This window comes from Carassius auratus, unplaced genomic scaffold (assembly GCF_003368295.1).
Source record: "Carassius auratus strain Wakin unplaced genomic scaffold, ASM336829v1 scaf_tig00216164, whole genome shotgun sequence".
In the NCBI taxonomy this organism is placed as follows: domain Eukaryota; kingdom Metazoa; phylum Chordata; class Actinopteri; order Cypriniformes; family Cyprinidae; genus Carassius; species Carassius auratus.
Genome location: NW_020528437.1, coordinates 313790 through 323889, shown reverse-complemented (window position 1 = coordinate 323889; position 10100 = coordinate 313790). Strand labels below are relative to the sequence as shown.

General features: G+C 39.3%; 1 pseudogene; it reads left to right on the top strand.

The window, feature by feature from the left end:
- The first annotated feature begins 1845 nt into the window (after positions 1 to 1845).
- LOC113097262 (uncharacterized) lies at positions 1846 to 4433 on the top strand (annotated as a pseudogene).
- The last annotated feature ends 5667 nt before the right edge of the window (positions 4434 to 10100 follow it).

The following is a 10100-nucleotide window of genomic DNA, read 5'->3' as shown; positions in this document are numbered from 1 at the left end:
CTATATTTGTAAAGCACTGCAGTTTATCTTCGGGAGCGATGGATGAAACTGAAGTGTTAGACGCTGTAGACTCTACATTCGCTATTGTATTTCTAATGTTATTTATTTTATCAGTGAAGAAATTCATAAAGTCATTACTATTTAACGTTGGTGGAATATTTGAATCAGGTGGCGCCTGGTAATTTGTTAACTTAGCCACTGTGCTAAATAAAAACCTTGGATTGTTTTGGTTATTTTCAATGAGTTTGTGAATATGCTCTGCCCTAGCAGTTTTTAGAGCCTGTCTATAGCTGGACATACTGTTTTTCCATGCAATCCTAAAAACTTCTAAGTTAGTTTTTCTCCATTTGCGTTCAAGACTACGAGTTTATTTCTTGAGAGAGTGAGTATTACTGTTATACCATGGTACAGTACGTTTTTCTCTAACCTTTTTCAATTTGATGGGGGCAACAGCTTCTAATGTATTAAAGAAAATAGTGCCCATGTTGTCAGTAATTTAGTCTAATTCATGTGTATTTTTGGGTACAAATAGCAGTTGAGATAGATCAGGCAGGTTATTTGCAAATCTATCTTTGGTGGCTGGAACAATAGTTCTGCCCAGACGGTATCGCTGAGACATATAGTTAATATCAGTTATACGCAGCATGCACGATACAAGGAAATGGTCTGTAATATTATCACTTTGAGGTACAATATCTATAGCAGTAAGATCGATTCCATGTGATATAATTAAATCTAGTGTATGATTAAAACGATGAGTGGGCCCGGTGACATTTTGCTTGACTCCAAAAGAGTTTATTAGGTCAGTAAACGCAAGTCCTAATGTATCATTTGCATTATCAACGTGAATATTAAAATCTCCCATGATTCGCGCCTTATCAACTGTAACTAGAAGGTCTGAGAGGATATCTGCAAATTATTTTAGGAATTCTGTATACGGCCCTGGTGGTCTATACACAGTAGCCAGAGCAAGAGATACATTAGATTTCTTTTGCATGTCTGACAGAGTAACATTTAGCAGAAGTATTTCAAAAGAGTTAAACCTGTATCCTGTTTTCTGGGTAACATTGAGAATATCACTATATATTGTTGCAACACCCCCGCCACGACCAGTCTGACGGGGCTCATGCTTATAACAGTAGTTTGGTGGAGTAGACTCATTTAGACCAAAATAATCATTTGGTTTTAGCCAGGTTTCAGTCAAGCAGAGTACATCAAAACTATAATCTGTGATAATTTAATTTACAATAACTGCTTTTGGTCTGAGTGATCTAATATTTATGAGCCCAAACTTTAAAAATTATTTTTGTTCATTTACTTTACATTTTTCTGGTTTAATTGCGATAAGATTTTTTTCTAGATCCTACATTATATTATATTTTGACCTCACTATTCGGGGAACAGACACAGTCTTAATAGTTTTTACAGTGCAAGTACTTTTATCATTTAAGACACGCGAGAGGCAGGCTCAACAGACCTGGCAGCCCCCTGCAACTCCACCATCCATCTGGTTGTCTAGAGTTCATCTCCTGCACTGGATATTGGATTCTAGAGTGAAGTTGTGGAGATAGGGTTTGCGCACCTCTTTCTTCACATTAATTCACTCTCTGTGTATGCTATCACTTCACCTTACAAGTCCTACGGCGATATGGTAAATGTGACGGAGGCAGGTCTTGGATCAGACTGGCAGCCTTTAGCATGAGCCCTGCACGGAGGTGGCACAAGCGTGATGGTCGTTGTGTGGATGGGTTGGAACAGCGTCCACCTTCGGTAGCTTCTTATGTGACTGAGCAGCCTCTTTAGGGTCCGCACGGGGGGAGGGTCTAGAAAAGGTGACCCAAACATTGCCTGTTCCCTACACTCCTGGGCGGCACCCGCTGTCATCAAGGCATCCCATTACGCGGTCGAAAATATAAATCGAAACTATTAATTTTGGCTACATGGAACGTACGCACACTTCTTGATGTGCAGATTGGAACTGACCGACCCCGCAGGCGCACTGCCCTGGTTGCGAGCAAGCTTAACAAATACAACATCGACATTGCAGCTTTGAGTGAGACCCGACTCTCAGGAGAGGACTCGCTAATAGAAGTCAGGCAAGGATACACCTTCTTTTGGAAGGGCCTTCCAGAAGATTCCCGCCGTCTACATGGAGTAGGTTTTGCCATTAAAAGCAGACTGCTACAGAACATCCCAGAGTCTCCTGTGGGAATCAGTGAGCGGCTGATGACTTGGCGCATTCCCCTTGTGAAGGGTCGCTATGCAACCTTGATAAGCACTTATGCACCAACTCTGGATGCTGAAGAAAGCATCAAAGGGGGCTTTTACGAGTCTCTTGACAGAGCTCTTCACAAAGTTCCTCAAACTGATAAACTTATACTTTCGGGAGATTTCAATGCCAGAGCAGGCACCAGCAACATGCTCTGGCCTGGGGTAATCGGGAAACATGGTTTAGGCAACATGAACAAGAATGGCCTGCGACTCCTCTCCCTCTGCTACAAGCATAAACTGGTCATAACCAATACAACTTTTCAAATGAAAAATAAATACAAAGCATCATGGATGCACCCCAGATCAAAACACTGGCACCTACTGGACTACATTATAACCCGGCAACAAGATCTACATGAAATCTCCATCACCCGAGCAATGCGTGGGGCAGAGTGCTGGACAGACCATCGGCTGATCAGATCTAAGATACATCTAAAGGTCCGACCTCAACACACCAGGCAACAACCCTCAAGACGGCTCAACACTCAAGCTTTAAAATCTCCTGACATTACTGCATCGTACCGTCGCTGCTTGGCTAATAACCTTTCCTCCACCATCACTCATCCCCTATGCAATACAGCTGAAAGCGCATGGGCTAACCTTAGCTCAGCTATACAACAAGCCGCTTCCGATACAATTGGTTTCACCTCCAAACGTCACCAGGACTGGTTTGACGACAGCTCTCTTGAAATACACAACCTTCTGGAGGAGAAGCGCAAAGCCCTCTCTGCCCACCTCTCCAACCCACAATCTCCCTCTCTACACTCACAATGGAGTAAGATCCGTGCTGAGGTGCATCGACGGCTTTGCATAATGGAAAATGACTGGTGGCTTAGGAAAGCCCATGAAATTCAAGGTTATGCGGACACCAACAACTCTCAAGCTTTTTACAATGCAATAAAATCACTGTAAGGACCCCAAAAACGGAGAATCACCCCTATCAGATCTGCAGACAGCACAATTCTGCACAAGGACAAACAAGAAATTCTTGAACGTTGGGCTGAACATTTTAACACCCTTCTTAACCAATATAATCCGACTGACCCCACTGTCCTGCAGCGCCTTCCAAAGCTCCCACCTGTGCATGAGCTAGATGACCCTCCCAGATTCTCAGAAGTCCTGGTAGCAGTACGAAGTCTCAAGGACAATAACTCTGCTGGTCCTGATGGAATCCCTGCAGAGGCTCTAAAGAAAGGTGGGTATCTGCTCACCAAAAATCTCCACCAATTTATCCAGATAATATGGGCACAAAAAGCTGTTCCATAAGGCTGGAAAGACTCTCACATTGTTACTATCCACAAGAAAAAGGGCGACAAGTCCATCTGTGGAGACAGTCGTGGGATATCCCTGCTCTCTGTGGCAGGGAAAGTATTAACAAAGGTCATGCTGTTTCGTCTTACTAAGCACATCACAGAGAGAATCCTTCCTGAGTCACAGTGCGGCTTCAGAAAGGATCGGTCCACCTCCGACATGATCTTTGTTCTACGCCAATTGCAGGAGAAGGCTAGAGAACAGAACAAAGATCTGTTCATTGCCTTCATCGACCTGGCAAAGGCTTTTGACACCATTGACCGCCAAGTCCTTTGGGTCATTCTGGAGAAGTTTGGAGTGCCTCCAAGGTTTCTGGAAATCCTACAGCAGTTTCATGATGGCATGCAGGCTCGTGTAATTGTGGGTACATCTCAATCCCCCTCCTTTCCTGTGCAGGTAGGAGTGAAACAGGGATGTGTACTGGCTCCAGTAATCTTCAATCTCTTCCTGGCAGCAGTCACCCTCCTCTCCCGCAATCCCCCTAGCCCCGACGATGGTGTCTGCCTACAGTTTCGTCTGGACGGGAACCTCTTTAACCTTTGCCGCCTGCAAGCCATCACCAACACCACCACCACCACCACAATTCATGAACTGCAATACGCTGATGACTGTGTCCTCCTAGTTCATAGCCCTACTGCACTGCAGCACACACTGGATGTTGTATGCGCAGTCTACCAAGCTTGTGGCCTATGAATCAACATCCAAAAGACTGAGATCATTGCACAGACCAAAGCCCCCATCCTTACACCTCCTGAATTCTACATCCATGGCACACCAGTAAAGGTTGTTCAGCACTTTTGTTACCTCGGAAGTATCCTAACACCCACCTGTCTCATAGACAACGAGGTCCAGGCACGCATGCCTTTGGTAGACTTCGATCTAGAGTCTTTGCTAATAAAGATCTCCGTACCTTCACCAAAGCAGCCGTCTACCAGGCAGTCTGTGTTTCCACCCTGCTATTCAGTGCGGAAGCTTGGACTCATGGCCAATTCGCAGGCATATTCGGGGCCTTGAAGGCTTTCACATCAGATGCCTCCAGCTCATACTAGTTGACACATGGAAAGACAAAATCCCCCATGCGGACATCCTACAGTGCACTAATTCCAGCAGCATGGAGGCAACCATTGCTAGGCGGCAACTGCGATGGGTTGGACACGTTATCTGCATGCCCTCCCACCGCCTACCCCGGCAGGTCCTCTATGGGCAGATATACGCAGCCAACAGGAGACCTGGGGGTCAGAAGCATCGCCAAGGACCACCTCAAGTCGACCCTGAATCAACCCTGGAGTCCTAGAAATAACTGCTGCCGACCGCCAGGCATGGAGCTCTGCATGTGGTCTGGGGGTTCAACTGATCGAATCACAGTGTACCCAACACAGAACTGTGTTACGTCAGCGCAGACACCAACGCGCTCAGCCACAACTACACCCATCACCAGATTCTGCACTCACATGTCCCGACTGCAGCAGGACATGTGGCTCTCGGATTGGGCTTTATAGCCACCTTCAATGGCACCGCCGACAGCAGCGGCTGCCTCAACACTCCAACAACGCATCCTAGAAGTGACGTCATCTTCGAAATCAATGGACTGCATAAGAGCCCCGGGGCCAGTTTAATACCGGGTTTCGGTACCCATCCCTACCTGTGACCCTGTCTGGTTTAATGTGTTGTGCTTTGAGGAATATCTATCGATCTGATCGACTGATTATGGTAAATTTTGGATTATTAATCAGAAGAATTTTCCGAAAAGAATGTGTAATTTTTCAAGATCTATGCATGTTTGGCAGGAGTGCAACCTCAGATTTTTTTTAAAATATATATATTATTTAATTAATTAATTAATATTTTGCTCAGCTCCATGTCATAATTAATTTATATGTATTATAGCTTTATGAGCAATATCTTAGGATCTAAATGATGGATTTTCTGCAAATAATGACATGCCTTTTTCTATGATATATGATGTTTCATGAGGTTACGAACGAAATCGCCATTACAGATACCTTTGATGTTTTTTTTTTTTTTTTTTTTGCCAAGCTCCTGTGTAGTTTAATGTTTTTTTTTTTTTTTTTTTTGCCAAGCTCCTGTGTAGTTTAATGCGTGTTATAACTTCATGAGGAATATCTTAAGATAATGACGGATTATAGTGGTTTTGGGCTCTTTTTAATCAGGAGAATCTAAATAATGCTATTTAAATTTTGTTTTATGTTTTATAAAGTTATGAGCAAAAAAAAAATAAAGCCCAAAAATAATATTACTTACATTAATTAGAGCTGAGATATTCTAAGCTTTTAAATAATTTTTTGGTAATTTCATTCAGGGGTTACTTACTAATTTGAATATTTTTCATGCAGGAGGTGTTCTTTCACTTTCATTTTTATTTTATTTTTTAAAATGATTATTATTATTATTTTGCAGCCATCAAAATTAAAATGTGTTTATATTTACAAAATATATTTGATATTTTAAATTATTATTTTTGTACTTTTGTTAATTAAATAACAGTTAAAGATTAAAGATTGTATTGTAAAACATTTACAAAAACTCCAACCGATAATATATTTGTTAATATATTTTGTTTTTAAGTCATCAAAACAGTTGGATCATAATATGAAAGTATACTTTGATTTTTATTCTTAGTATTTTTTTTTTCATTTATCTAGATTTCTCACAATCCAAAATTATGATTCAGTGAATTGTGACGGCTTTAAGACCTCTTCCCACAATATTAAATAAAGCAGTGTCAATTTTTTATACTTTGCTTAATTCCATGAGCAAGCAGAGTATGAACAATGTTTAAGTAATGAAATCTGAAAACAGCAGAAGTCAACAAATTAAAATGGGGGAAAAATACCAGAAAATAAATTGATAACCTACTAAAGTGTCAAAGTGGCACTTCTCCGGGTGTGTGTTCACTGTGCACTTTGGATGGGTTAAATGCAGAGCATGAATTCTATGGGTCATACTTGGCTGTTTATCATGTTATCTCATCTCTCTTTTTTTTTTTTTTTTTTTTTTTATTAATCCATATATGATATGTTTTATAAATATTAGTCATGATAGTTTTTTGTAATATTCAGTGAAATGAGCCATTGTATACTTATCAGAAGCCAAAAATCATATCTTTGAGGGCCATGGAAAAAGTATTGGATTATAGGAAAGTCTTAGAATAACTTTTATGTCCCACAGAAGAAATAAAATCCTGCAGGTTTGGCAAGACATGAAAATGAGTAAATGATTACTCAGTGATTACTTGATTATGAAGTTCTTGATTTTGGTGAACTATCCTTTAAGTAAAATACAAATACATCCCTTAAGTAAAGTCAAATACATTACTATATGCATGAAAGTATACTTCAGATATTACTTATTATAACTGGATTATAGAAAAACATGTTCACTTTCATTTTATTACTTGGTAAAATTACACCTCCGATGATGTATTATTTAGAGGGTTAGTGTAATGCAGAGATGTACTTAACGAATAATTTTTTTTTTTTTTTTTTGTGGCAGACATAAGCTGAGGCGAAGTACCCTTCTCACACGTGAAAGTACACGACTGTCGACTTCGGCTGGTAATCCTGTCACATTCCACTCGCCATAGTTGTTCACTGCATGAGAACATGAGTGGCGTCGCGTGAGTGAGTGCGTCGTCGATAGCAACGGTAAGGTTACTTAAGGCGGCGGGTTTTGTGAACGCGCAATAGAGAAGAGTAGTGTAGGTTTAAGGTTACGTATTACATTTACATGGAGTCCGACTCTCTAACCATTAGGCCACGACTTCACTTATAATTCCCAATAACGTTAGTGGCTAGTCGGCCGCATGAGCAATAGTATGTTCCTGCACAACCAGAGGCTGCAGATTCAGGACCGCAGATCTGGGCCGCAGTTCTAGGACCCTAGTCTTTCCTGACAGCGCCACCTACCGTACTGGACGATATAGCGATGGCTGCAGTTTCAGGAACGCAGTTCTAGTATCCTGTTGGTTTAGTTTGCAGTCACGTTACTTTGTATATAGCATCAATATATTAATCTCAGGAGCATGTTTTTAAATGTGATTTTTGATTCAAAATGCAGCAGAGTTAAATTACTAAGTGTGCTTTGAGTCACAATTTTAAATTTAAACATGAATTTACACAAAATATAAATGAAATATAAATTTTGTAAAATTAAAAGTCCTGAACCTTAAAAGTCTTCAATTGTCTCTTGAATTATACAGTATATTGATTCACTTCCTTAAGGTGAATTAGCTCATTATCAGGTAAGTTAAAGTTGGAATCAGCATATGGAGTCACTAAATTACTGCCAATATTTTAAAAGTTGGTGAGAGGCAAGACAAGACACAAGAATGATTCAAGAATGTTTATTTATATACATATATACATATTATTTATATATATATATATATATATATATATATATATATATATATATATATATATATATATATATATATATATATATTATAGTTCAGACCAAAAGTTTGGACACACCTTCTCATTCAAAGAGTTTTCTTTATTTTCATGACTATGTAAATTGTAGATTCACACTGAAGGCATCAAGGTTTATTTGAGCAAGAAGGAGAGTGATGGGGTGCTGCTCCAGATGACCTGGCCTCCACAGTCACCGGACCTGAACCCAATCCAGATGGTTTAGGGGTGAGCTGGACCCCAGACAGAAGGCAAAAGGGCCAACAAGTGCTAAGTATCTCTCGGGGAACTCCTTCAAGACTGTTGGAAGACCATTTCAGGTGACTACCTCTTGAAGCTCATCAAGAGAATGCCAAGAGTGTGCAAAGCAGTAATCAAAGCAAAAGAAGAACCTACAATATTATATATTTTCAGTTGTTTCACACTTTTTTGTTATGTATATAATTCCACATGTGTTAATTCATAGTTTTGATGCCTTCAGTGTGAATCTAAAATTTTCATAGTCATGAAAATAAAGAACACTCTTTGAATGAGAAGGTGTGTCCAAACTCTTGGTCTGTACAGTATATACATGTCATTTTTGTGACAACATCACAACAGCACCAAAGTGAACCCCTTTTCCATCAGGTGCTGCATGGATAGAACAGCTGTAGGCTTCAACTCTAGAGAAAGAGAGAGCGAGAGACAGAGAGAGATAAATAAGAAACATTTGTTGGAATATATTATATATATATATATATATATATATGAATATGAAAAGTGAAAGTCCTTGCAGCATGTGGTGCATCTCTTCAATTCGGGCAGGGATCTCCCTTTTTGATTGTTATATGTATCTATGAAAAGAGAGAGTGTACTTGTTAGAATATTTTGAGATCATGAAAATATCCCTAGTGTCTTTTTTAATCAGCTGTCCTATAATGAGCCTAATCGAATCCATAAAATCACTTCATATTGGCCATGCAAAACCTGACAGAAACTAACACATGATAGCAATGTATAACTGTATGTGGAGTAGACCTGCAGATTAGACCAATAGTAACAAACTATTAAAATTGCCAAATGCCTCATTTATCATTGCAAAACAATGCCAAAACAACAGGCAAACACATACTGCAACTAGGCAGTCAGTGCAGTTTAATTCTGAAATATATTTATACATAAATATAGTAAAACAACGACTATTAAGCCAGTATTCACACTAATACATTAAGCTGCAGGTAAATCTAACAAACCTTACATCAACCATGCTCTTGTCATCTGATAAGTTTAATTAATGTGCAGGCTAGATTCACTTATAATACTTCGTCATTAAAACTCAACAAGGATTTATGAAATCATGGCCACGAATTAACGTCGTAGTAATTAATAAAACTAGCTCACAAATTCTTAATTTGGTGGGAATTAATTATTAATTCATAGGTAGCAGTTCTCACTATGTAAACTTTGCACCGTTTAAACGTTATAAAATAAAACTTAATTAAATATCGATACTCACCGTCTGGTTGCTGACCACGTCATCCATCTTTAATTAGTGTTGATTCAGTACAGTAGGTGGCACTGTCACAAAAATACTAGGGTCCTAAAACTGCGGTCACAGAATTGCGGTCCTGTAACTGTAGCCTCCGGTTGTGCAGGAATACCCTTCTCCGCATGAGGCCTCTAAGTTTGAACAGCATTTATGAAAGTATTACTCATAAGTCATAATACTCAGTCATAATCAGGCTAAAATAAGTTTAATTTTAATCCAATTAATTAGTCCACCACTATTTTGATAATTTTAAAAGACAAACACTTACCTGACTGAAGCAATGAGAGTTCGTCGTCGAGGAGCTGAATGATTTCCCTCACGCAGCTCCAGCAATCTCATTGGTTATAATCAATCACGTGCTGAAAAACTGATAATCTTATTTTGTATGTTTAAAATTATATAAATTGTCCCCATTGTATAAACATTTAATTAATGAATACATCACTAAAGAACACCAACAAAAGGAGTAAATTATAATGAAGTCAACTGATTTCAATACATCCATTATAATGAATACTCATACTAGTGCATAAAAAAGTTTATTTAAATACATTAGAATA